Genomic DNA, 27,449 nt, shown 5'->3' with positions numbered 1-27,449 from the left:
TAGAAAAATTAGCCAGGCATGTTTGGCATACACCTGTAGTCCCAGCTACTTGAGGAAGCTGAGGCAGGAGGATTGCTTGAGCCCAGGAGCTTGAGGCAGCAGTGAGCTATGGTGAGGAGCTTGACGTTGCAGTGATAGCCCAGGTGACAGAGTGAGATTCTGCCTCCAAAAAAAAAAAAAGAAAAGAAAGAGAAAGAAAAGAAAAGAAAGAAAGAGAAAAAAAAGAAAGAGATGAAAGAGAGAGAAAGAAAAAAGAAAAAGAAAAGAAAGGGGAAAAAAATGAAATGCAATTTGAGGGGGATGAAGAAGATATTAGAACATCTGTACTCTTTCCTATTACCAATTCTCTTACTGGAACCTAAAACACACATTTAAAGAATATGTCATGGACACAACTCCTTTCAAGTTAGTTTTCTTTCTTATTCCATCTAGACGAACCATAGGCATACAGAATTTAGCAGGCCCAAATTGAACATATCTTGTCCATACCAAACCTGGTCCTTGTATCCCCTTAGTTACATTCAACCTAACTGTTCTGTCAACTTCAGGTGAGTCCTGTTAGTCCATTCCCAGCCTCTCATCTCTTTCTCCAATTCATCTTCTACACAGGTTCCCAAATTTTCTTCCTGAGTAAAAATCTAATTATATCATTTTCCTAATTTAACACTTCCACTAATTCTCTATTTTATACAGGATAAAGTCCAAACTCATTAACTTGGTATTCAAAAATCCTTCAATCTGGCCTTATCTTGCTCTTCCATCTTCAATATTAAAACATTGAAATTTTCATCATTTCCAGAACACATGTCCTCTCCCAATGCCACACGCTACTTCTCTTGCCTTGACTGTTCTCTAATTCTTTTGTTTTTCACCTAACCTCTATCTATCCTTCAAAACTAGCTCAAAAATAATCTCCTTTACACGTGCTCATTGCAGAATTAGTTATATTTATTAGCTTATACATCCCTTTAGATAATAAATGCTTCACTCAAAAGTGCTCAGAAAATACAATTTGACTAAATGAATAAACTTTCTTTAAAAGGGAACTTCCAATATAAGTAATAATTACATGGAAAAACTTCGTCCTCTACTTTTCTATGCTACTTCTATGTGCAAATAATACATAAAGAGAAGATATTTTATAAGATTAAGTCACACATAGACATGACCATAAAGTGCTCACTAAAGACAATAAATTAATTGCCCAGAAAGTGTTATACCCAATTATTAACCATTGCACTTATACATATCTGGGTATATTTTAGAAAGCTAATCATAAAATAAATTTATCTAGTAAGTCCTAAATAATTCTCCTTTGCCAAACACATACCAATTTAATAGAGATAGCTGAAAAATAAGTCATCAATACTAGGCAGTCAAATTTACATCTGTCTTGATATCTTAGTGTAGCTGATAGGAAAACATTTTTTTACTGTGCTCTATTTAGTGTCTCACATAGTACCTAATTATTCTACAGTGGATACTGTTTATAAGGCTCAGGAGAAGGGAAAATAATAATCCATCAAATGCCCATAAAAGTATGAAAAGGTACTCAACATTAATAAATATCAGGGAAACAAAAATTTAATTCACAATGAGAAATCACTATACACCCACAGAATGACTAAATATTTTAAAACAGACTATGACAATTGTTGGCAAGGAAGTGGAACAACTAAAACTCCCACGATAACGGTGGGTGTGTAAATCAGTACAACCACTTTAGAAAACCCTTCATCCATATCTTCTAAAACCGAACCTATGTATATACCCTACAGCCCAAACAATTTCATCCCCTGGTATATTCCCTATAGCAATGCATATATATGACACCAAAAAACATGCACAAAATTCACAGCAACATTATTTGTAATTATTCTAAACTGGAAAGAAACCCCATATATCCAGTAGTATTGGAATGGAAAAATGAATCATAATATATTCATTCATACAATGGATCAAAACAATGAAAATTAACAATTTATATGCAATGACAAGAACTAACCTCACATATTTTAAACAAAAGAAGCAACACACACTCCCCCCCTTATATATGTATTCTCTATATATACAGGGAGTAGGATCATACATGATTTTTTAATATAAATAAAAAATTCCATTTATATAAAACTCAAAACAATAAGCAATGATTATTCCAACTATATGACATTTTGGAAAAAGCAAAACTATCACGACAGTAAAAAAGATCAGTGGTTCCCAGGGGTTAAGGGGGAGAAAGGGATGAATAGGCAGAGCACAGAGGCATTTTAGAGCAGTGAAAATACACTGTATAACATGGGTGGATGCATGACGTCCATTTGTCCAAACCCATAGATTGCACACCACCAAGAGGGAACCCTAATGTAGAGTATGGACTCTGGGTGACAATGCATCAGTGTAGGCTCATCGACTATAACAAGCGTATCACTCTGATGGGGATGCTGATAATGAGGGAGGCTATGTATGTGGGGGTCAGAGGTATATGGTATATCTCTGTGCCTTTCTGTCATTTTTACTGAGAACCTAAAACCGCTCTAAAAAAATTTTAAGTCTTTAAAAAAGGGCAGGAGGCCACTCTATGGTGATGGAAGAGTGGTGACTGCCTACTTTCGAGAGGAATAATGACTGAGTACAGGCAGATTATCTGGGGTTGCTGATAATATCCTATTTCATGATTTGGGTGGTAGTTTCTCCTATGTGTTCCATGTTGTAAAATTTCATCAAGTTATACACACATGATTTGTGTATTTTCTCGATGCATATTAATACTTCAATATAAAGATTATTCTAAATGAAATATTTTAAGTAATCTATAAGATTACTTAGGAATTATTAAAGATAATAAATTTCTCTTTCTGTGGCTTCAATTCTAATTCCTCATATACAAATAAAAAAACTTAAAATGAGTGTGCCTCACAAATTAAATCCCATAATTTGAAGTTTAGAATATAAATGTATTCATTCAACAAATATGTGAGTGGCTACAATGTGCTAGTCACTGTTCTAGGTTCTAAAGATAAAGCAGTTAACAAGAGTTAAGTTCATGCCTTTGTCAAGTTTACCTTTTAGTTAGGAGAAGACAGAACAAAAAAAGAATAAATACACAGTATTTTAGGTGGTAGTTAAGTGTTATGCGGGAAAAGTAAGGTAAGGAGGGATAAGAAACAAGAGGAGTGGAGTGGTTGCCATTTTAAATGGGGTGGCCAATGAAAGCTTTGCTGATATGCTGACATTTGTCCATGAAGGAGGCAACGGAGCAAGCAAGAAAGGGTAGGGGGAGTACTCAAGAAGCAAGAAAACCAAGTTGGATGTGTTCTTGGTGTGTTCAGGGAAAAGCAAAGAGGCCTGTGTAGCTAGAGTAGAATGAACATGGAGGAAGAACAGTAAGTGATAACATCACAGAGGTAACAACGGTGGGTAGTGGTGGGGAGATGAGGATCATATGTGATGTTACAGGCCATTGTGTACTACCTTGTAGACCATTATAAGAACTTCACATTTTATTCTGAGTGGTAAAAGCCACAAAGCTACTCGGGGATTAAAAGTAAAAGGGGTGATGTAATTTGAATTGCATTTTATTAAAATAAATCCAGGATCACTCTAGATGTTGTTGCATTGAAGAGTCTGTTGGGAAGCAAGGGCAGAAGTAGGAAGACTAATTAAATTAGGAGGCTACTGTAACTATTAAAGGAAAAGATGATGGTGGCCTTAAAGTAGGGCAATGATGAGGAAGCGGCAGAAGTAGTCAGTCAGGAAATATTTTGAAGGTAGAGTCAAAGATATTTACTAATAGATTGATAATAGGTTATTATGTGAGGTGCGAGAACAGAAAGGAGCTAAAGACACTTCCAAGGTTTTTGTCCTGAGCAACTAGAAAAATGGAGTTGTCATTAATTGAGATAGGTAGACTGGAGGTAGAAAAGCTTGTGGAGGACGGTTGCCAATCAGGGGCCCATTTTTGGATATGAAAGTTTACAAATGCCTATTAAATATCCAAATGAAGATGTTGATCAGGCAGGGAATGGGTCTAGAGTTCAGGTGGAAGTCTACCTGCCAATATAATTGGTATAGAGAGTCATGTGAAATACAGATAGACAGGAGGAAACCCTGGGACACTCCAAAATAAGCAGAGGAGATTTAAAAGAACCAGCAAAGGAGACAGAAAGTGGCCAGTGAGATAGGAGGAAACTGGTGTCCAGAAGACAAATGAAGAAATCACTTCAAGAAGAACATAATCAACTGTGTCAAATGCTTGAAAAATCCTTAAAATGAGGGCTAAGAAATGATCCTTGGATATAACATTGTGGTAATCACTGGTGACCTTGACAAGAGCTGTTTCAGTGAAGTAAGGATAAAACCCTGCCTAAAGTAGACTCAAGAATAGAAAGAGATGAATTGGAGACAAGTACAGATAACTCTAAGAGCTTTGCTTAGAGTTATCTGTAAGAGCAAACGTTATAAATTGGCACAGGTTGGCCCACAAATGTAGATTTAACACATAAGAGTACCTGAAATATTGTAAACCAGCTGCTATATTTAGTAGCAGTATCTAACATACACTGGCAGTATAAAAAATGAATATGCTCATTTAAATCTGACTTTTGTGTTTAAGGAAAAACTAATTTAAATGCAAAATATTTAAGCAATGGAAACAAATTCAAGGATACCTACATAACACACTAAAGAACTTTATAAACTACACTGGTTTTTTTTATTATGTCTTTTCTCTACCTCAAAATGTTTAAGTTTGTTTCATCTGGCCTAGTACAACACTGACAGTATCTTTGTCCCATGAGTATGGTTGTTTTCAAGGCCTACCAATAAAACTAGCTTATCAAAGGGAAATGTATATAAGAAAAAATTTTCCTGCAAACCTGTGCAAGAGCTGAAGTAAAAAGGAAACACGAAAGTTAAATTATGAAATACACACACACACACACACAGGCACACACAATATCGTTACAAAGATAACACTAATTTTCTTTTTTCTTCTCTTTTCTTTTTTTTTTTTGAGACAGTCTCACTGTGTTGCCCAGGCTAGAGTGCCGTGGTGTCAGCCTAGCTCACAGCAACTTCAAACTCCCGGGCTTAAGCGATCCTCCTGCCTCAGCCTCCCAAGTAGCTGGGACCACAAGCATGTGCCACCATGCCCAGCTAATTTTTTTCTATATGTATTTTTAGTTGGCCAGATAATTTCTTTCTATTTTTAGTAGAGACAGGGTCTCGCTCTTGCTCAGGCTGGTCTCGAACTCCTGACCTCGAGTGATCCTCCCGCCTTGGCCTCCCATAGCACTAGGATTACAGGCGTGAGCCACCACACCCAGCCAACACTAATTTTCAATATTAATTAAGCATTAATAACTCAGGGCATGGATAGATTTCTATTAAAAATATTGCCCGAAGAAAATCCTAAATACCTCTTCCTAAAATTAACTGCTAATTACTTCTCATCAGAGCTACTAGAATGTTTAAGATAAATTCTCAGTTGGTTTATCAAGTCTGAAACATGTATATTTAACTTAAGTAGCTAACACTAGATAAATATGAATTACGGTACAGCTGATAAAATGAGACGTTCTCCTTTGTCAATAGCATATCATTAGGATTTTGTTGCTCTTATCAAAGTCTTTCAAATTCTCTGCCTTTGACTTTTTAAAGCACTGATAAAATTACTTCATTTGATTCTAAAAGTTAATTTTATTTACATTTGCCCTTTAATCAGTTTCACCCTGCCATAAAAATCACCTACACAGAATAACAAGATAATCCTACAAGATGTCATCTATTATTTTAATTAGATTTTCATAATTATTCACATTGCTATGGACATTTCAGAGCTACTTCAAGCTTTTTTTTAAACTTTTCTTTTAAGGGGATAGTTCTAAATTATAGAAATGGGTTCCTAAAAATATATCTTCCCTAGTCTAATCAAAAGAAGTCAGCTCTTCAGGGATCTGGTTTTAAAGTAAATTTTGGCCGGACTAGTGTCTCACACCTGTAATCCCAGCACCCAGGGAGACTGAGGTGGGAGGATTGTTTGAGGCCAGTAGCTGGGGACTAGCCTGGGCAACATAGCGCCCATCTCTACAAAAAATTTAAAAACAATAAGTAGGCATGGTGGTGCATGCCTATAGTCCCAGGTACTCAAGAGGATGAATACAGAGTAGAACAGGAGGAAACTCTGGAACACTCCAAAATTAATAAACAGAGGAGATTAAAAAGAACCAGCAAAGGAGACTAAAAGTTGTTAGATAGGAGGGGACTGGAAAGGACTGCTTGAGCCCAAGAGTTCGAGGCTACAGTGAGCTATCACACCACTGCATTCCAGCCTGGGCAACAGAGTGAGACCCTGTCTCTAAATTTTTCTCCCCTTACCAAATATAATTTAAAATATACATAATATCTATGCTTTAACATTAAGCAATCTCTTCCCCCAAATTCCATCTCCTTAGATTTGGATCATTACTCTTCTATAACTGGTCCTCTCCTCTCATTTAAAATTAATCTTTTATTAATCTTCCACATTTTGTAGCAGTTTTCCAAATTATCTTCAAAGCTTTTCCACTCATTTGGAGATTATACATTAAAAAGATCATTCCTATTAAATATACACAATGCAAGCTTTTACAAGATACGCAGACATACAAATGGGAATGACTGACTTTCTAACATGTCTTAATAGATCTCATTTTACATAGTCTTACTATAAATATGTGAGAAAAAGACTATGTGACTTGCAATTAATACACTTTGAATAGTGAAATATTAGCTTTACCTTATTTAATCTAAAGTACTAAGTAAGCCCCTGTTAAGGGGACAGTGTTCTACTCTCTTTGATGATAATGATGATGATACTACCTAACACATAAGATTTACTGCTTGTCAGACACTGTTACAAGCACTTAAATTAACTCATTTCATGCTCCCTACTACCCTGAGGTTAGTACCATTTTTTCCCTCTGCTTTCTAGATGAGAAAACAAAGAGGTCATATAGTTTGCCTGAAGTCACAGTTGAAAATGGATGGAGCCAGGACATAAGAAAAAAAATTGTGCAAAACCATACTGCAGGCATTGCTAAAGATCAGATCCCTACCAGGGCAAGTTCACAGGAATAGCAGCTTTCCGTTAGCATCCCTTACATATAAATATCTGTGATTTTAATAATTGTTTCATCAAATCAAATTAACAAGAGTTTAAAAATCTGGGAAAGATAAAGAAAATTTAGTATATACATACAATGAAATATTATGCAGTGTTCAAAAAGGAAATCCTATCACATGCTACAACATGGATGAAGTTCAAGGACATTACACCAGGCACAGAAAGACAGATACTGTGTGATTCCACAAATATAAAGTATCTAAAGTACTCAAAACCATAGAAACAAAAAGTATAAAGGTAGCTGCCAAGAACTAGTGAGTGGAGAGAGAAGGAATTGGCATTTAACAGGTACAGTTTCAGTTTTGCAGTATGAAAAAGTTCTAGATCTCTGCTGTACAACAATGTGAATATACTTAACACTACTGAACCATACACTTAAAAAGGGTTAAGATAGTAAATTTAATGCTATGTGTTTTTTACCATAACTAAAAAAAAAATCTGTCAAAGTCTCTCCTGTTGCTTCCCACTCCCATAGAGGACTTTTTATTTTAGGAACTTCACAGATAAAATCTTCAATGCCACAGGGAAGAAATTTAGAATAACTATGAAAGATATACATCAATATGTTTCTAAGTTATTACTTCATATGGTACTCTTTCCTAAGGCTCTTCCCTTTCCCCATAAGCTTTAGGGACTAGTTTTCCTCTCTCCTTCAGAATAAAAAAGAAAGACTACTTTAAAGCTACTATAAAGGCTTTTTAAAAAAGTTTTTCCCCCAGAGTAATACCAAAAAAAAAAAAAAAAGATAGTTCCCAGTAATTCTTAACTGCTATCCAAGAAAAAACAGGAAAGTGGTCTGCTAAAAGCAGCTAGCGTAATTCACAACCCTCACTATTCAAATCCTCAGAATATCAAACGTTCACCCTAAGAGTAGACTTAACTTTTAGGGACAATCAAAAATGATCTGAAGCTGTATATTATGAATAAGGTTAAGTACTCAAATGGGGAGATATCATATTGCTCTTGATTCAAAACAAAGTATGACTATAATAGAAATTGGATCCTAATGTAGTTTACTTAGCTTCCCACACCACAATCACCTAAGCTTCTAAACACTGTATTACTAGAATAAGCAAATACTTTCTAAGTACTTGAGAACAAAATACGCTGTTGTTTTTTTAAGCCTCCTTCTTTTAGTAATACCAAGGAAAAAAATATATAAAAACAACAATAAATGATACGATTTTTTAACCTCATCTCTTGGCATTTAGTAGGTATACCTATAAGAATCCTATTCTCAGTTTTCATTCTTTCTACCAAGTAGATACATACCTTCTTTCAGGTTCATATATATATTTGTTTATGTTACTCACCAAGAATGTAAAAATGGGTTCTACATAATTCTATTACTATCAATAATCCAGTCTAATTGCATGTTACAAAAAACTCTTTAAATTGGATGGCTTGTAGCTTGTAGTTATCTCTTAAAATATTCTAGAAATAGCTATGACAAAACACAGTTCAGTTATGCTTTCCTTATAATTTGCTGAAATACAATGGTAAGGGCATATAGCATACTATAAACTCATATTCTAAAATTTAAATAACCTGAGGTTCTTTTTGATATGCTTTAATTATAAATTTTTTTAAATTAAACTTTGGGGCCAGAAGTTAGGAAGAGTGAAAGTAAACTTTGGCCGGGCACGGTGTCTCACACCTGTAATCCTAGCACTCTGGGAGGCCAAGGCGGGGTGGATTGTTTGAACTCAGGAGTTCGAGACCAGCCTGAGCAAGAGCGAGACCCCCGTCTCTACAAAAATAGAAAGAAATTATATGGACAACTAAAAATATATATAGAAAAAATTAGCCAGGCATGGTGGCACATGCCTGTAGTCCCAGCTACTTGGGAGGCTGAGGCAGGAGAATTGTTTGAGCCCAGGAGTTTAAGGTTGCTGTGAGCTATGCTGACACCTCGGCGCTCTAGCCTGGGCAACAGAATGAGCCTCTGTCTCCAAAAAAAAAAAAAAAATTAAACTTCGGGAAACAGTATTATTTCTATTTCAATGTTTAATTATTTGTGTATCACTTTAAGAATACATCAAAAACTTCTAAAATTCAAACTCTTCAGGGCACAAGTTATTTAGGATAGTTACCAGATAACTACAAGTTACCATACTTTGAACAAAAACCTCTTCAGAATCAATTAAACATATACCTACTTTCCTTGGCAGGAAGCTCAGAATATTAATCTTTGTCTAAAGACTCTAATTTGTTATTAAAAGTAATTTATGCTATTAAATAATCCCTAGAACACTGAACTAAAAATGTCCAGAATGCTAGTTTTTGATTTCTTATATCTACTTGTTTTGCTGCCTTCTTCTTAACTCTGGTGACATCAACTCTCTCCATCCTCCACCTCCCAGGTCATCATACTCATCCCTTCTCAAGTACACTTTCAAGCCAGTTTTAAACTTGGAAATCAGTTAGGATTGTTGAAACTATATATAATTATTGGATAAAGTAGGACTAAAGAAAGGATCTGAGGCTGCTCCTAAGAAACCCAAACCCCCCAAAAAGATGACGGCCACAGTGGCTACACTTGCTCCAGCACAGGGACTTGAAAGCTGTTTCCTTAAAGGATACTTAAGTGCTAGCAGAGAAGAGGAATATATGAGGTCTCTGGCCCTCATATAAATCAGAGCAGCCCCACTGAGATTAGTCTTATACACTGGAGTTCTACCTAAGACTTCATTTGAAGAAAGGCTTCTGCTCCAGCACTGGATTAAAACCGATGTTGCTGTCATTGCTGCTATGGCTAGAAAAAAAAAAAATCATGGTTTGGGGTTTCCCCCCTTTGTTAAAAAATTGTTGCCTTTAAACAAAACAAAAAGATTCCCTTTCTTCCTACTGTGTTAGAAAGGAATATTATTTTTTCTAAGGATTATTTAAAACACCTTCTGCAGATTATAAATAATCCTAATTTGGGTTGGTATTACTAGAAATAGAGAACAGCTTTAAATGATCCACTAAATCACACCTATGTATTGCTCTAAACAGTTATTCCTAGTTATAACATTACAAGCTTCATTGTTTTCTATTTTTTCCTGTGTTTTCTCTCTCTTTGCATGTTACCTATAAAAGAGGACACTTAGTCAACATGTAGGCTGGCTGTTACAAGGAATACAAGCTAAAAAGCTTAATCTTAGCAGTTTTAGAATTTGTATATTTTTCTTTCATCCTCAAATTTCTACATATTCAATTCAAACATTTATTGAACTACTGTGACCAAAATTATAACCTAACACATCCATCATAACTGGTGAAGTTGTGCTGCAGTAACAATCACAAAATCTCAATGACTTGATACAACAAAAGTTTATTTCTTATAAATTTTACACGTCCAATTCAGGTTGGCAGGGGAGATCTGCTCTTAACAGTCCCTCAGGAACCTAGGCTTCACTTGACACATGCTTCCAAGATTGCCTTGCCAAGGAAGGTAATAGGGAACGTGGCAAATTACATCCTCATCCTAAACTTCCACTCACATTGTACTGATTACAAAAAAATATGGGGCCATGCCTGACTTTAATAACTGAAGGAAAAGGCAATCCTATCATGTGCTTAGAAGAAAAGTAGACCTTTTATGAAGAATCATGACTCCCTAGTCCCCCTGCTGGTCAAATATTCAATTTATTCTTCTTTCCACAAGCAAAATACACCTGCCCCTCCCTGCAGAGGTAATCCAAATATCCCATCTAGTCACAGCATCAAGCTCAAAGGACAGGATCTATAGGGGATGTGGCCCCTCTTCACAGCAACTCACACGCACACTATACAATGACAATAAACATAAGCATAACCATAAAAAATATTCCTATTCAAAAGAAGAAAAGGGGACCTACGAGTCACTGGTTCATAGCAATTTATAAACCCAGCTGAACAGGTAAGTGCAAGGGCTCTCTGTCCTGGAAGGTACAGAATGCCGTGACTGATACTTGGGAGGAGTTTTTAGTCTATTGTTCTCTGTGCCCCTAGGTTCTGCCCTTTGGGAGTTTTTGCTGGTCTGGTATCTTCTACTGCAAGGGAAGTGGACATCAGAGAGAGGGCCTTATCAGTTGAGCAGAATTCTCAGCAGGCAGGTAGAAGGTTCAGGAGGGATGGGGTGAGGAACAAGATCATTAAGTCTCAAACAATTATACTTTTTTCAGACTTTGGTCCATGCCTGTGGTTTCTTTGGCTGTACAACTCCCTGGAAAACTTAGAAGGCTTATCTATTTGATTCTAGCCAGTTCCAACCACTGATTTTTTTCCTAACATATGCCTTTTAGATTTACTACATTTCTTTGCTTTCTTGCCCCCATGATACGGTGGTCTATTTCTCTCTGCTTGATTGTGGGGACCTTGAGCTTACACCTGGCTTTAGCTGGGAATCCACACCTTTAGTCTCTTCTCCCTAACCCAAATGAAAGGCACTACACACTTCCCTCAGCAGACCTATACTCTGAATTACTTTAAACCATTCAGAAGTTTTAACAATGCAAGTGATGGTCATAACCTTGTTTGGATCCCTGCCAAAAGACTTGACTTTGAATTATTTGCTCAAAAGTCTTTTCAGTTTCACCTTACTGATTGGAAGTGAGAAGCAATTGCTTCTTCTAATCTTACAGATCCCCACATTTCTGGACTCTCTACTGCTTCTCATTCCTACTTGCAAACCAGTCAATTATTTTCTAGCTCATCTCTTTCTTATAACATCTTGCCAAATAAAACCAAGGGCAGCTAAAATATAATGTTTTCCAACCTCATCCCCTAAAGCTACAAATGCATTAGACACATAACTTGCCTTCCAAGTTACTGCAGGCAAGTTTTACCAACTTCTCTGCATCATCATCTTCCCAAACTCTAATATCAGTTTTCTTGCTGCCTGACCCTTGAGCCAATGCCACAGTTGAGGTTTTTTGTTAGAGCACACTACTCCTTGCATACACTTTCATATGAGTCACAATCACCTGGAATATAGGTGCTATCAAATAGAAACATAAAGCAAGTCATATATGTAATTTCAAATTTTCTGATAGCCACATCAAGGTAAAAATAAACTGAAATTAATTTTAATAATATATTTCATTTAATCCAATACAGGCATACCTAGAAGATACTATGGATTTGGTTGCAAACCACTGTATTAAAGTAAATATTGCAAAATAAAGCAAATCATATGAGCTTTGTTTCCCAGTGCATGTAAGTTATGTTTATACTACACCATACTCTATTAGAAAAACAATAGTATTATGTCTAAAAAACAATATACATACCTTAATATTAAAATATTTGATTGCTAAAAAATACTAACAATCATCTGAGCCCTCACCGAATCGTAATCTTTTTCCTAGTGGAGCATCTTGTCTCAATGTTGATGGTTGCTAACTGATCAGGGTGGCAGTTGCTGAAGACAATGAGGCTGTCATATCAACTGACTCGTCCTTTCACTAAAGAGTTATCTGTAGTGTGCAATGGTGTTTAACAGCATTTACCCACAACAGAACTTCAAAACTGAAGTCAATCCTCTCAAACCCTGTTGCTGTTTATCAACAAGGTTTACGTAATATTCTAAGTCCTTTGTTGTCATTTCAGCAATGTTCACAGCATCTTCATCTGGAGTAGATTCCATCTCAAGAAACCACTTTCTTTGCTCATCTACAAGAAGCAACTCCTCATCCCTCCAAGTTTTATCAAGCGATTACGGCAATTCAGTCATCTTCAAGCTCCACTTTTTTTTTTTTTTTTAATGAAGGGGTGAGGGATTGTGAGGAGGGGTGCTCAGTTGCCTTGTTCGTTTTGTTGAGACAGAGTCTCACTCTGCTGCCCTGGGTAGAGTATAGTGGCATCACTGTAGCTCACTACAACCTCCAACTCCTGGTGGTTCAAGTGATCCTTCTGCCTCAGCCTCCAGGGTAACTGGGACTACAGGCTCGTGCTGCAAAACCTGGCTGGGTTTTTTAACTTCTTTTTGGTAGAGACGGGATCTCACTCTTGCTCAGGCTAGTCTTGAACTCCTGAGCTGGAGCAATCCTCCTGCTTCGGCCTCCCAGAATGTTAGGATTACAGGCGTGAGCCACCATGCCCAGCCCAGGCTCCACTTCCAATTCTATTTTTCTTGCTATTAAATATTTCCACCACATCTGCAGTTACTTTCTCCCCTGAAGTCTTTTTTTTTAGACAGAGTCTCACTCTCTTTCCTGGGCTAGAGTGAGTGCCGTGGCGTCAGCCTAGCTCACAGCAACCTCAAACTCCTGGGCTCAAGCGATCCTATTGCCTCAGCCTCCCTAGTAGCTGGGACTACAGGCATGCGCCACCATGCCTGGCTAATTTTTTTTTCTATATATATTTTTAGTTGTCCATATAATTTCTTCCTATTTTTAGTAGAGACGGGGTCTCGCTCTTGCTCAGGCTGGTCTCGAACTCCCGAGCTCCAACGATCCGCCCACCTCGGCCTCCCAGAGTGCTAGGATTACAGGCGTGAGCCACCGCGCCCGGCCACCTCCCCTGAAGTCTTGAACCCCTCAAAAATCATCCACGAGAGTTGGAATCAACTTCCTAACTCCTGCTAATGTTGATATTTTTACCTCCTCCCACAAATAAATGTTCGTAATGGCATCTACACTGGTGAATACTTTCCAAAAGATTTTCGATTTACTTTGCCCACAACCATCAGAGGAATCACTATCTAGAGCAGCTATACCCTTACAAAATGTATTTCTTAAATAGTAAAACTTGAAAGTCAAAATTACTCCTTGATCCATGGGCTGCAGAATGGATGTTATGTTAGCAGGCATGAAAACATTAATCTCCTTGTACCTCCATGAGAGCTCTTGGGTGTTAAAGTTCATTGTGAGTAGTAATTTTTTGAAAGAAATCTTTTTTTCTGAGCAGTAGGTCTCAAGAGTGGGCTTAAAATATTCAGTAAACCATGTTGTCAACAGATGTCATCCAGGCTTTGCTGTTCAACTATAGAGCACAGGCAGAAAAGATTTAGCATAATTCTTAAAGGCCCTAGGATTTTCAAAATGGTAGATGAGCACTTGTTTCAGCTTAAAGTTACCATCTGCATTAGCCACTAACAAGAAGTCAGCCTGTCCTCTGAAGCTTTGAAGCCAGGCACTGACTTCTCCTCTCTAGCTATAAAAGTCCTAGATGAGGTCTTCTTCCAATATAAGGCTGTTTCATCTGCACTGAAAATCTGTTGTTTTTTGTGTAGCCCCCTTCATCAATGATCTTAGCTAGATCTTCTAGATTACTTGCTGCTTCAACTTGCACTTTCATGCTATGGAGCCAGCTTCTTTCCTTAAACCTCATGAACCAACCTCTCCTAGCCTCAAACTTTTCTTCTGCAGCTTCCTTATCTCTCTCAGCCTTTTTTTTTTTTTTTTAAAGGACAAAAGTCTTGCTCTGTCACTCCAGCTAGAGTGCAGGGGAATCGTCATAGCTCACTGCAACCTCAAACTCCCCGGCTCACGTGATCCTCCCACCTAGGCCTCCCAGAGTGCTAGGATTACAGGGTATGAGCCACCAGCCTTTCAGCCTCTCTCAGTCTTTTAACCCTAGAATTGAAGGGAGTTAAGGACTTGCTCTGGATTAGGCATTGGCTTAAGACAATGTTGATCTATCCAGACCACTAAAACTTTCTCCATATCAACATTACAGCTATTTCACTTGTTTATCATTCATGTATTCACTGGGGGAGCAGCTTTAATTTCCTTCAAGAACTTTTTCCTTTGCATTCACAACTTGGCTAACTATTTGATGTAAGAGGTCTAGCTTTTGGCCTATTTTGGCTTTCAACATGCCTTCCTCACTAAGTTTAATCATTTCTAGCTTTTGATTTAAAATAAGAAATGTGTGATTCTTCCTTTTACTTGAACACTTATAGGCCATTGTAGGGTGATTAATTGGCCTAATTTCAATACTGTCCTGTCCCAGGGTAATAGGGAGGCCCAAGAACATGGAGAGAGATGGGGAAAAGTCAGTGGAGCAGTCAGAGCACCTACAACATTTACTATGTTCACCGTCTATGGTCATGTGACTCATTGCACTCCAAAACAATTACAATAGTAACATCAAAGATCAGTGATCACAGATCACCCTAACAGATATAATAATAATGAAAAGGTTTGAAATATTGTAAAAATTACCAAAATGTGACCCAGAGACACAAAATGAGCACAAGCTGTTCGAAAAATGGCACAAATAGACTTGCTTGACACAGGGTTGTCACAAACTTTTGATTTTTTTTTTTTTAAACCACGCAGTATCCGTGAAGCACAATAAACCAAGGTATACCAGTATGTCCAAAGTAATTATATGTCAACATGAATCAGTATGAAAATTATTGAGATATTTTACATTCTATTTTTTATACTAAATCTTCAAAATTCAGTTTGTATTTTATACTTACAGCGTATCTCAATTCAGTCTAGCCACATTTCAAGTGTTTAATAGGATCACAGAGCTAGTGGCTACCATACAAGACAATGCAGGGCAAAACGAAGCTGCAGTAACAACCCCTGAAATCCCAGTGGCTTAAAACAAAAGTTTATCTTTCATTCGCATCCATCGTAAGTCAGCTGAGGGTGTACTGTATGCTTTCCTCACTTCCAGATCAATCCTAATGAAGCAGTCACACTATGGCATATTTCATTAGCGAAAGCAAACTGCCCAGCTACACCCAACTTGGGTGTGCCCAGGAAGAGAACCAGAAATATTAGGTACAGCACTGATAACTAACATACCCATTTTTTAACATCATAATTTAAAACTTTCAAACTGTTTTCAAGGAATTCTACCTTTCAAATTTTCCTTTTCTTCCAATATAAGCCTGCTTCAAAAAAGCAAATAAAATGATTAAGTGGTGGGGGCTCTTTGAATATACTGAATAAACTACTACTTGAATAAACTACTACTAACTAAATAAAACAGTAAATCTAGGACAAATAAAATATCTTTACCATGGAACATAATTTTCCCTTAAACAAAGTTTCTCAAAATTTGGTAAAAACCAACTGAAAATATGGGAACAGGCTCAAATACTATTCCTTTTAATTCATTTTAGCAAATTCATTTATTTACTTCAAATTCTCTTTAAAAGTTTCTTACCAAGCCTTTCTGATTGGTTACTGCTGTTGAAACAAGTGTAGGCTCTGAAGGAAAATCAGATGGGAAGAAAAAAGACCCACATTTATTCCTCAAAAGTGGGGTGAAAGAGAGGAAAGCAAGGGAAATAATCAAAACTAAATATATTTTTACCAATTTTCAAAAAGATCTCCTTACAGCCTTTAAAGTTAATTTTCTATCACTTCTCAGCCTCCTGGCTAAGATTAAGTGTAGTATCTGTTCTTACCAGTTTAAAGTTAACTTTCTGCCATGTAACACTATAATGTAAGAATCAACTGCCTACTCATTTATCCACAAATATAAGGTATTCCTTCAAAGTCTAAAACTTTGCTTTCACAGTTCTAAGACTATAAAAACCCTTTCTCTTAAAAATAAGTCCTTAAGGCCGGGCGCGGTGGCTCACGCCTGTAATCCTAGCACTCTGGGAGGCCAAGGCAGGTGGATCGCTCGAGGTCAGGAGTTCGAGACCAGCCGGAGCAAGAGTGAGACCCCATCTCTACCCAAAAAAAAATAGAAAGAAATGATCTGGCCAACTAAAATATATATAGAAAAAATTAGCCGGGCATGGTGGCGCATGCCTGTAGTCCCAGCTACTCGGGAGGCTGAGGCAGTAGGATCGCTTAAGCCCAGGAGTTTGAGGTTGCTGTGAGCTAGGCTGACGCCATGGCACACACTCTAGCCCGGGCAACAAAGCGAGACTCTGTCTCAAAAAAAAAAAAAAAAAAAAAAAAGTCCTTAAACTCCACTCAATTTTCTCTTAAGCATTTAAGAAAGAATTCTGGCATACAGGATGACCAAAAGTAACAAATGACTTAATTAAGTACTTAGAATTAATTACAAATCTATAAGTAAGATGTAGGCAATAAAAAAGCATCGCAAGAAGCAGCTTATGTAAATATAACAGCAAATTTTGCTTAGGGAATAAATGTACTGGTATGTATGTGAATTGGTTTCATATAGCAGTTAATTCCTCCCTACAAAACTTTTGTTTTAAAAGTTGGGGATTCTAACTTATTAACAATCAGTCTAGGACAAAATAAGCTCTTATAAATAAAGCAGAGGTGATAATATCTACAACTGACAGGCAATCCATGTAGCTGCTTTTCTGAGTGAAAACAAATAAGACGAAACCAAAACCCAACCAGCAAAACAACTGAAATCAAAACTATCCACCAAGTCCAAATTAAACTTTCCAATAGCAGATGTCAAAGGAAAGAGAAATCGTTTTCCTGTTATCCAAAGAAATATATCACCCACTAACTTACTTATCCTAAAAAGAATCTCAGAAATGGCAAAAAAATGCATTCATTTAAATTATAGTTTCCCACTCAAATCCCCAAAATTTCCCAAAACATCTTTGTAATTCCCTTGCTCAGTTTTATCTGCTCTCGTAACCTCTGTCCTACAGAATTTCATGCCTTTGCCCTGAGCTCAGTCCTCTCTCTACTACCAATAGTCCTTTCAACATTAACACCACAAATTCAAACCATTAAAACTAGTATCACTTTGCTGTCCCTAGGTCAGTTTTCCCTTCACAACTTTGCCAATGATATAACCTTTCATAAAACAATGGATTCATCTCTTTTATTTCTGACAGCTAATCACCAAGCCTATAAATTCATCCTTTGGAATATCTAGCATTCTTTCTTCCTTTACTTTCATAAATTTATCCCTGTATAACTGAAGTAGCCCCTCCTACCCTTCTTTAGTGCTAGTTTCTTCCCAGTCCAATTTGTTCCTGAAATGTTTTCCAAGCATTGATTTCTTCATGTTTTTCCTCCATTCAAAAACTTTCAAGGACTCCTTAAGTCAAGTTAAAAAAACTAAAATCCTTACCAACAGTATTCAGCGCTCTGCATTCTCACTATACTTACTCTAATCACCAAACACAGCCCAGATTTCTATACATGCTATTATAGTATTTCCAAAGGAGTGCCTCTCACAATTAACTCAATAAAATACTAATCTCTACAGATGTATTATATAATCTAAAACAGAAAAAAGATACTGCTTCCTTTCCTTAAATAGATTTATTTTCCACAGGATTTCTCAGAAACTTTTAACATTGCTAATGAGTTTCTTCATAACTTATTTAATAATATCCATTAACATCTTACAAACCATTTTGGGGAAACGCTGAGCTATTGAACTGTCTCCTTGACAAGCTGCTTCTACTCTTATATTGCTTTTGCCTTATCAGTAAACATCTTCCCTTCATCTCTCTACCTATACAAATCTAGATTTCTCATTCGATGTATCCCCCCTGACAACTAGAGTCCTACTCCTCTTAACTTTTACAAAATTTTCTGTATCATGCAATTGAGTGATTACATTGATTTATATTGTAGATTATACAATGATTTACACTGTTGATTATTCTTCCACGTGTCTATAAATATCCCAACAAATCTGTAAGGTTCTTGAGACTATGAACATGTATTAATACATACACCTCTTACAGACCACACAACACGATAAAAGTGCTACTTACTTAATTAAATACAGCTCCACTCTAAGAAATTTGTTCACCTCTTTTCTTTCAAGTTCTTAAGCCTTTACTATTCCTTTGCCCAAACAAGGCTATCAAAATGGAAGCACCAAAAGCATTTATAAAAAAATGTATCTGGCTTTCCCCTTCATATACAAGAAAAACCAAGAATATTTCCACTGTTGTTTAGTGTGACTGGCTATCTCCTGAAATTTATCAACTACCTTCATCATAACACAGAAAATAACAGAGGGAAATAGTGTAAACAGTCAAAATCCATCTTCAAGGCTTTCCTAGAACTGTAAAATCCTCTTCCCACTTGTGAACCAAGTTAAGTATTCACACTCTGCCGAAGCTGTTACTATGAACAAGGCTCCACAAACACAAACATCACAGGGGGCTTTGGAAACAAATTTAAAGTCCAATCTTATTTGTATGTTAAATTTCTTTTTTAAAAATTTCAGTTAAAAATTTCCACTCAACAAAAACATGAGAATAAAACTCACATTTTCAAAAAAACTTTTTATTATAGAAAATCTCAAATATATACCAAAGTAAAACAGTATAAAAAACCCCAATGTAGTCATCACCCAACTTTAACAAACAACTCTGGGACAATTCTGTTTCACATATAAACCAAACTGCCTTACATTATTTGAAAACAAATCCCAGATATTAAGATTTCATCCACAAATATTTTAATATGTACTGCTCAAAGATAAAGAACTTACATTTTTAAAATCTCTCACCATGTTATTCTTAGAATAAATACATGAAATCCAGAGTGTTAAAAAAAAGACTTCGGGGCAAGTCATTTAATTCTTCTAAATTCCCTCGCATGCAGGCAAGACTAAATCTAAAGTTCCTTTTGCTTCTCTTAGTTTTTCTCCCAACAGGTTGGTTTCTGAAACGTAATTCTAAATGTCAAGGCTCTTTAAAAAGCTACTAATTTAACACAATTACACATTTGGTAGTTGTATGAGATAAAACAAAATAAAAAAATAAAATCCATGCATCTCACACATATGAACTAAATTATTTCAAAAGCAAGCAGGTAAAATTTACATTATATTACACATTACTATACAAATCTATGTTTATTCTGTATCTATTAGATATGTTAGTTTATCCATTAAAAAAACACAGAAAGCAGTTATTGCTGAATTCCAAAAGGAGAAAAACATATTAATTATTATATAATACAAAACAAAGGAAACAAGCAGCAATTTAAAGGAAGCAGGAAGCAGGAAAGGCTACAGGAATCTGTGCTAAGCCTTGAAAGATGTCAACTAGAATGTTACTCCTCTATTCCTCTCTGTTCCTAAAGTGCTGTGGGGTTCACTATTAATATGCCATTTACACATTATATTAGAATCATCTGCTTGTCAGTCTAAACTAATAGTTTCCAAGGGGCGGGGGGGGGGGGGGAAGATTTTGTCTTCCAGGATACGTGTGGCAATGTCTGACCCCATTTTTGTCACAACTGGACGGGGGTGGGGAGAGTGTGTAAAAAGATACTACTAGCACCTAGTGGGTAACTCAGGGATGCTGCTAAACACCATACAATGCAGAGGACAGCCCCCACAACAAAGAATCACCAGGTCCAAAATATCAATAGGGCAGAGGTTGAGAAATCCTAGTCTAACCTGTTAAGATTATGAGCAACTTTCATGCAAGAAATATCATATTCGTCTTTGTATCTCCAATATCTGGCACACAGCAGGAGCTCTATACATATGTGTACACTCAACAGACCTCAAATATAAAGGCAATGGAAGAGCCAGTAAAGTTTGTTGTTGTTTTTGGTGATACAGGGTCTCACTCTGTCACCCAGATGGAGTGCAGTGGTGTGATCACAGCTCACTGCAACCTCCAACTCCCAGGCTCAAGCAATCCTCCTGGCTCAGCCTATCAAGTAGCTAGGACTACAGTTGTGTACCACCACACCCACCTAATTTTTTTTATTTTTTGTAAAGAGGGATTCTTGCTATGTTGTCCAGGCTGGTCTCAAGGGATCCTCCCACCTTGACCTCCCAGAGTGCTGGGACTATGGGAGTGAGCCACCACACTTGGCCACCAATGAAGATTTTAAAGAGGGCAACAACAGGAGCTGTGTTTAGAGAAGATGAGTGATATAAAAAGGATACACTGGAAAAACGTCCAATGTCTTCTAAAATTAAAAATGCATATGTTCTCTAATCCAGGAATTTTGCTTTTAGATGTACATAATTCAGACATGCATATGTGCTCTAATGAAAAAAAAAAAACATCTGTTTAACGATATTCACTGCTACATTAAGATTGAAAATATTCATCAATAAGGAGCATATTAAATAAATTACAAAACATCTGTTCAATACTGTTATTGCCATTGCTAAGAAAGAGATAGTTCTATACTTATAATAACAAAAGCAATCGAACATAAAAATTTTAAATTCAGAAAAATGGGTACAGTATGATATAATTTCAGGGAATGACAGAGAAATATATAATAATGTTTATAAATGTATCCTTCCACCAGAGATATTCTACACATTTAAAAAACCAGTGACAACGGTTAATTCTAGACAGGAGAACTCAGGGGTTAAGGAGAACGGACTTTTTATTGATTATCATTTTATACCTTCTGAATTTGTACCTTGTACAGGTAGATATTGCTTATTCAAGAAATAAATACATTTTAAAAAAATTTTTTAAATACACTGGAAAAACAAAGATTAGAGGCATGGAAAACAGATTAGACGTTTTAATAGTAACAGCCAGATTAACAAAATGAGAATGGAGAGGAAAAAGTAGACAGCAAAAAATATGGCAGAGACAGAATAAAATGACTTGGAACTAACAGGAAACAGAGAAGAGTTACCCCTGGACCTGCACCCCAGCAACTAAAGATAACTGGAGAAAAATCACAATTGTGCTAATTAATTAATTCAAGCAGGCACCCAATACTGTTAAAATTCTGTATCTCACATTTCACTTTCCAATTCTCTCAGATGACCATTTCACACCTTCTTCCTTCTCAAACTTCTAACACCTGCTCCCACCACCTATCTAAGCTTGACTCTTACCACAACAGGAAGTAAGGAGCAATTGGCCAAGAATTATCTTATCTTCCAATCAACATATCTGCATCTGCAAAGGTCCATCCTATGCCCTTCCCCTGTTATAACACCATTATCCCCACACTCCTGTGCCCAACCTCTAAACCAATGTCCTGTATTTCATCTTGCTTGCCTTCTTAAAAATTTTCCTCTATTATACTTTCTCTTCTGCATCATCGATTTCCTATTCTTTATTATTCCCAGGAAAAAACTCTCCCTCAACCAAGTCTACCTCCAGCTACCATCTCCTATTTCAATGTTCCTTCTAACAGAAAAAAACCCTTACAATATTAGTCTGTAATTGCTGTCACTACTCCTCTTCTTTTCTCCTTTTAAGTCATTCTACTCGGGCTTTGCTCCCCAGAACTCCAATGAAACCACTTGTTAAGGGTCACCAACCACTATCTTGCTAAATCCAATATCCCATTCACTCTTATGTATCCTCTCCACAATACTATATGAAAAGATAAGCACTCTCTCCTCCTTTCTTGAGCAGTCTATTCACTTGGTTGCCAGGATATACTTGGCTCTTGTGGAAGCTCCTTCTGTTTCCTTTGCTGGCTCCTCCTTCACTCCTCATCCTCTCACTGTTGGAAATGTCCTAGGACTCATCCTTAAGGCTTTTCCTCAGTTTTGGATATTTTAAGTTTCAGTTCCTCAATTTCTATTTGTTTCTTTTACAAATCTGCAACGTCATTTCATTATAGTCTCCAACTCTCTGTTAAAATTTTTTTAAGTTTGGTATCGTCTCCTAGATTATAGTGAACAGTTGTTTTAGTCTGTGTTTGATAATTCTAATATGTGCAGTTCCAATGGTCTATTTCTGTTGTTTCTGCTGGTTCTCACTCATGGTGTCTCTTCTCCTCATATGCCTGGTCATTACCTTTGATTCTGTACTAGACATTGCATTTGAAAACTCTGGAGAAGTAATTTGAGGCTCAGAATACTATTTTCCAATCTCTTCTCCGTCTATATTATTTCCCTGCTAAGTTAGTAATTCTCAAACCAGTTACATGTCAAAATCACTTTGGGACTTTACAACACAACTTTCCTAGGCCTCATGCACAGCAATTAAATTAGAATTGAGAGGAGGGAGGAGGGTGAACATAAGTTGTTAGAACTTTTTAAAAGTCTCCTGTAACATTCTACCATGCAGTCAAAAGTTAAGAAGCTATGACCTGAATGATTTCATTTGGTCACATCTATATATATTAATGACACCTTAAATTTCATCTCCAGCCCAACTTGACCACCAGATTCTGATATCCAACTGTTTACCTGAACCATCCACTTGGATACCTAATAGGCATTTCAAACTTAAAACCAAAATAGGATTCTTAATTCCTCCTTTACTCATCATTACTAGGCTAGCCAAATTCATCATCCTCCTTTGCCTATACAATCAGCCCTCCATATCCATAGATCTGACATCTACAGATTCAACCGACTGTGCGGATCAAAAATATTCAAAAATAAAAAGCTAGCAATACAATAAAAAAATACAAATTTTAAAATACAGTAAAACAACTACTTATATAGCATTTATATTAGGTATTATAAGTAACCTAGAGATGATTTAAAGTTTACAAGAGGGTATGTGTAGGTTACATGCAAATACTACACCATTTTATAAAAGGGACTTAAGCATCTAGGGATTTTGGTATCCCAGAGGATGGGGGTGGGGTGTCCTGGAACCGATCCCTCATGGGTACCAAAGGACAACTGTATTACTCCATCAGCCTGTGCTTACTCTGCAACAGGGATCTGCCAGAGTGATCTTTTTAATACATAAATCCAATTATGTCACTTCCCTACTCAAAACCCTCCAATGTTTTCCTACTAAAAGTGAAATAAAATCCAAATTCCTTACCATGGCTATTATCTGGCCCCTGCCTATTTCCAATCTCATTTTCTAACACCCCTCATTCTCTAAGTTCCAGCCACCTCGCTCATTGCCTCTTCCTGGAATACTCTTTCCTCCAGATGTCAGTATGAAACGTTCCTTTCTCAGTGTTCAGATCTGTAGTTCAATTTCATTTCCCCATAAGAAGGTATTTCCTAACCATCTTATCTAAAATAACCACCATCGTCCATGGTTTTTCCACATAGGTTTTTCCACATACCCTACTGTTCCATAACTCTTGCTTTACTTTCTTCATAACACTAATTATTTAAAATTGTTATATTTGCTTTTGTCTTCACCCACTAGAACACAAGATTCATGAGTAGGGACTTAGTCTTTTTCACTGCTGCAGTCAAAGAACCTAAAATACATTGCCTTGAATACTGTAGTATATAGTCTTGAGTTGTTTTATGACAGGGATATATTCTGAGAAACGTCATTAGGTGATTTCTTCACTGTGCAAACATCATGTACTTAGACAAACCTAGATGATACAGCCTACTACACACACAGGCGTAGGCTATATAGTACAGCTTATTGCCCCTAGGCTACAAACCTGTGCAGCAAGTTACTTTACTGAATACCATAGGCAACTGTAACACAACTGTAAGTATTTGTGTATCTAAACATAAAAAAGGTACAGTAAAAATTCAGTATTATAATCTTACAGGACCACCATTGTATGCACGGTTTGTTGTTGACACAAACTTCCTTATTCGGTGCGTGACTATACTCTCAAACATTTGTTGACTGAATAAATGACAACTGACTAATCTAGGTTGCTGGATGATGGTACTATTATTCATCAGAGTAGAACTTATGGAAACTTATAAAAACAGTATCACATGTTAAGTGCTCTCATAAAATAAAGTTGAATACAAAAACTGTTCCCAAGAACCACTAATAGGACAAGTTTAGAGAACAAGCTGTAATAAAGGTCTCCTCTTAGATTAAAAGTAATATGGCATTATAGAACAATGTATCAAAGCATTCTGACGAAGATCACACATGAGGTGATTTCCATTCGTTGTGCCCATCCAGAATTCTAATTTGCATTATTGTTACTGATTATACTATGGGGTAAATTTGGTTAAGTATTAATTCGCTATACTATTTCAGAAAACAAAAAGTATTTAAAAATACACACTGAGCAGCCATTTGGTGGAGATGCATTTAACGAATTAGTTGAACTCTCTAAGAGTCAATGTATTAAATCACATAACTATATCAGAACACATAAGCGGTTTTAGTATTTACCAGTGTTAAATTAGATATTCCAGATTGCTTGATGCTTTAAAGTATCATCATCAAGGATGAATCTCATGGATCTGCAAACACTATCTTTCCACAAAATACTAAGAAAATAACAAGTGAGGGCCGGGCACAGTGGCTCACCCCTGTAAACCTAGCACTCTGGGAGGCCAAGGCAGGAGAATCGCTCAAGGTCAGAAATTCAAAACCAGCCTGAGCAAGAGCGAGACCCCATCTCTACTAAAAATAGAAAGAAATTAGCTGGACAACTAAAAATATATAGAAAAAATTAGCTGGGCATGGTGGTGCATGCCTGTAGTCCCAGCTACTTGGGAGGCTGAGGCAGAAGGATTGCTTGAACCCAAGAGTTTGAAGTTGCTGTGAGCTAGGCTGACACCACAGCACTTTAGCCCGGGCAACACAGTGAGACTCTGTCTCAAAAAAAATTAAATAAAATAACAAATGTGACCAAAAACACATTTAAAATGATTTTATTTTAAAGGTCACATAATGTATTCTAGGTCTTCTAGTCAAAGAAAATATAATTTAAAATTCCCAATTTCTTCCACATACTGTTGCCACTGCATCAGAAGACTTGTAAATCAATACAAACTAAATTCAAAAACTAAACTTCTAAGTTTCTGAATTATTTTACTCAAAAACATCTAGTAAGAACTTATGTGTACTACAATTCAACATGACCAAATGTAACAGCAAACAAATGGTAAAAATATTTGCAGTGTATGACAAAAGGTTAATATCCTTAACATATAAAGATGCCTTACAAATTAGCAGTGAGGGAAAACAAGCAAAAAACATAAAAAGCAATTTACCAAAGAAACACAAATAGCTAAACAAATTCCACTGTACCCTACTTGTGAGGTCAAAGTGAAAGGCAAATAACATCTTAATGTCATTATGAAAATAGCTTTGACCTCATAGGCCTCCACCTAAGGGTCTCAGGGACTCCCCCCACACCTGCCCAAGAGGTCTCAGACCACACACAGAATCACTCCATTGATATTTTAGCTTAATACTATACAATGTCTGGGATTTGGTTCAAAATAACCAAGCAAAATTTTAAATGGTAGGAACAGAGGAAACAAGAGTAGCAGGATGTTAATAACTGCTGAAGCTGTGAGCGGTATACACATTCTGCTTTCATGTACTTTTGAAATTTCCTGTAATTTTTCTTAGTTACCTGTATTTTAGTATCAAATTTTCGATTTTTTATCCATTTCTATGATTAGCATTATTTCCTCATTTCCCCAGGATCCAGTTTTTCTACTTAATCCTTCAGTAGTTAGCTCAGTATGAGTTTTTGAATAATGATAGTTTAAATATCTTCACAAAACCCTAACTCTTGAGTAGTGGTTTAATTGCATATACAATTCTGGGCTGCTGGTTATTTTTTCTCAGTACTCTGTGAAGATATTGCTCCACCATCTTCTGACATCCGTGTGGCTAAAAAGTAGTAGGTCTGTTATTTGTTAGTCTTTCTCTTTCTGTTAACATTTAAGATAGGATAACATCTCTGTTGTGTCTTTGCAATTTTAGTTTACGTCAGAGATGGACTTTTTACTTTATCTAGATAGTAAAATTTTGATCTGTACTGTATTTCTTTAACAGAAGAAAATTCTCAGTCATTACCTCATCAAATATTGCTTCTCTTCCCATTCACTCTATTCTTTTTCTAAAATTCCCATGCTGGTGGTTCTCAATCTATCTTCCATGTCTCTTAAATGTACATTATCTCTGTGTGATATTCTGAGTAAATTCCTCAGTACACTACTGTTCACTCATTCTTTTCCTAAATCCATTCTAAAGGCTGTCCTGGGCCGGGCGCGGTGGCTCACGCCTGTAATCCTAGCACTCTGGGAGGCCGAGGCGGGTGGATCGCTTGAGGTCAGGAGTTCGAGACCAGCCTGAGCAAGAGTGAGACCCTGTCTCTACTAAAAATAGCAAGAAATTATCTGGCCAACTAAAAATATATACAGAAAAAATTAGCTGGGCATGGTGGCGCATGCCTGTAGTCCCAGCTACTCGGGAGGCTGAGGCAGTAGGATCGTTTAAGCCCAGGAGTTTGAGGTTGCTGTGAGCTAGGCTGACGCCATGGCACTCACTCTAGCCCGGGCAACAGAGCGAGACTCTGTCTCAAAAAAAAATAAATAAATAAAGGTTGTCCTGGGTTCCCCCTGACCCCAAATTATATTTCTTCTAATCTAAGACACACTACTATCAGTAAAAAGGAAAAAGCACTGCCAATAACACATTAACTGCCATGTGAGTTGTATCTAACTCAGGCTAGTTCTGAGTCTAGGGCCTCTTGAATCATATGTAACTCACATGTCTCTTCACCTTGGGAGCTGCAAGAACTATTTTTCAAGTTGCATATAACTCACAGGCAGAAAAAAATAAAAAATAACAAACTTT

At 36.7% G+C, this 27,449-nt stretch overlaps 1 protein-coding gene and 1 non-coding gene across 3 annotated transcripts in view; one reads left to right on the top strand and one right to left on the bottom strand.

The window, feature by feature from the left end:
• The window catches only part of SP3 (Sp3 transcription factor), a 96,211-nt gene that overhangs the window by 14,408 nt on the left and 54,354 nt on the right, over window positions 1–27,449 (bottom strand). The window lies entirely within an intron of this gene.
• On the top strand, window positions 16,451–16,635 carry LOC123644290. The gene has a single exon (XR_006737099.1). It is a non-coding gene; the product is annotated as a U2 spliceosomal RNA (small nuclear RNA).

The sequence above is a fragment of the Lemur catta genome, chromosome 8, assembly GCF_020740605.2.
Source record: "Lemur catta isolate mLemCat1 chromosome 8, mLemCat1.pri, whole genome shotgun sequence".
In the NCBI taxonomy this organism is placed as follows: Eukaryota; Metazoa; Chordata; class Mammalia; order Primates; family Lemuridae; genus Lemur; species Lemur catta.
Note: the sequence above shows the minus strand (reverse complement) of the source record. Positions and strands in the feature narration are given on the sequence as shown.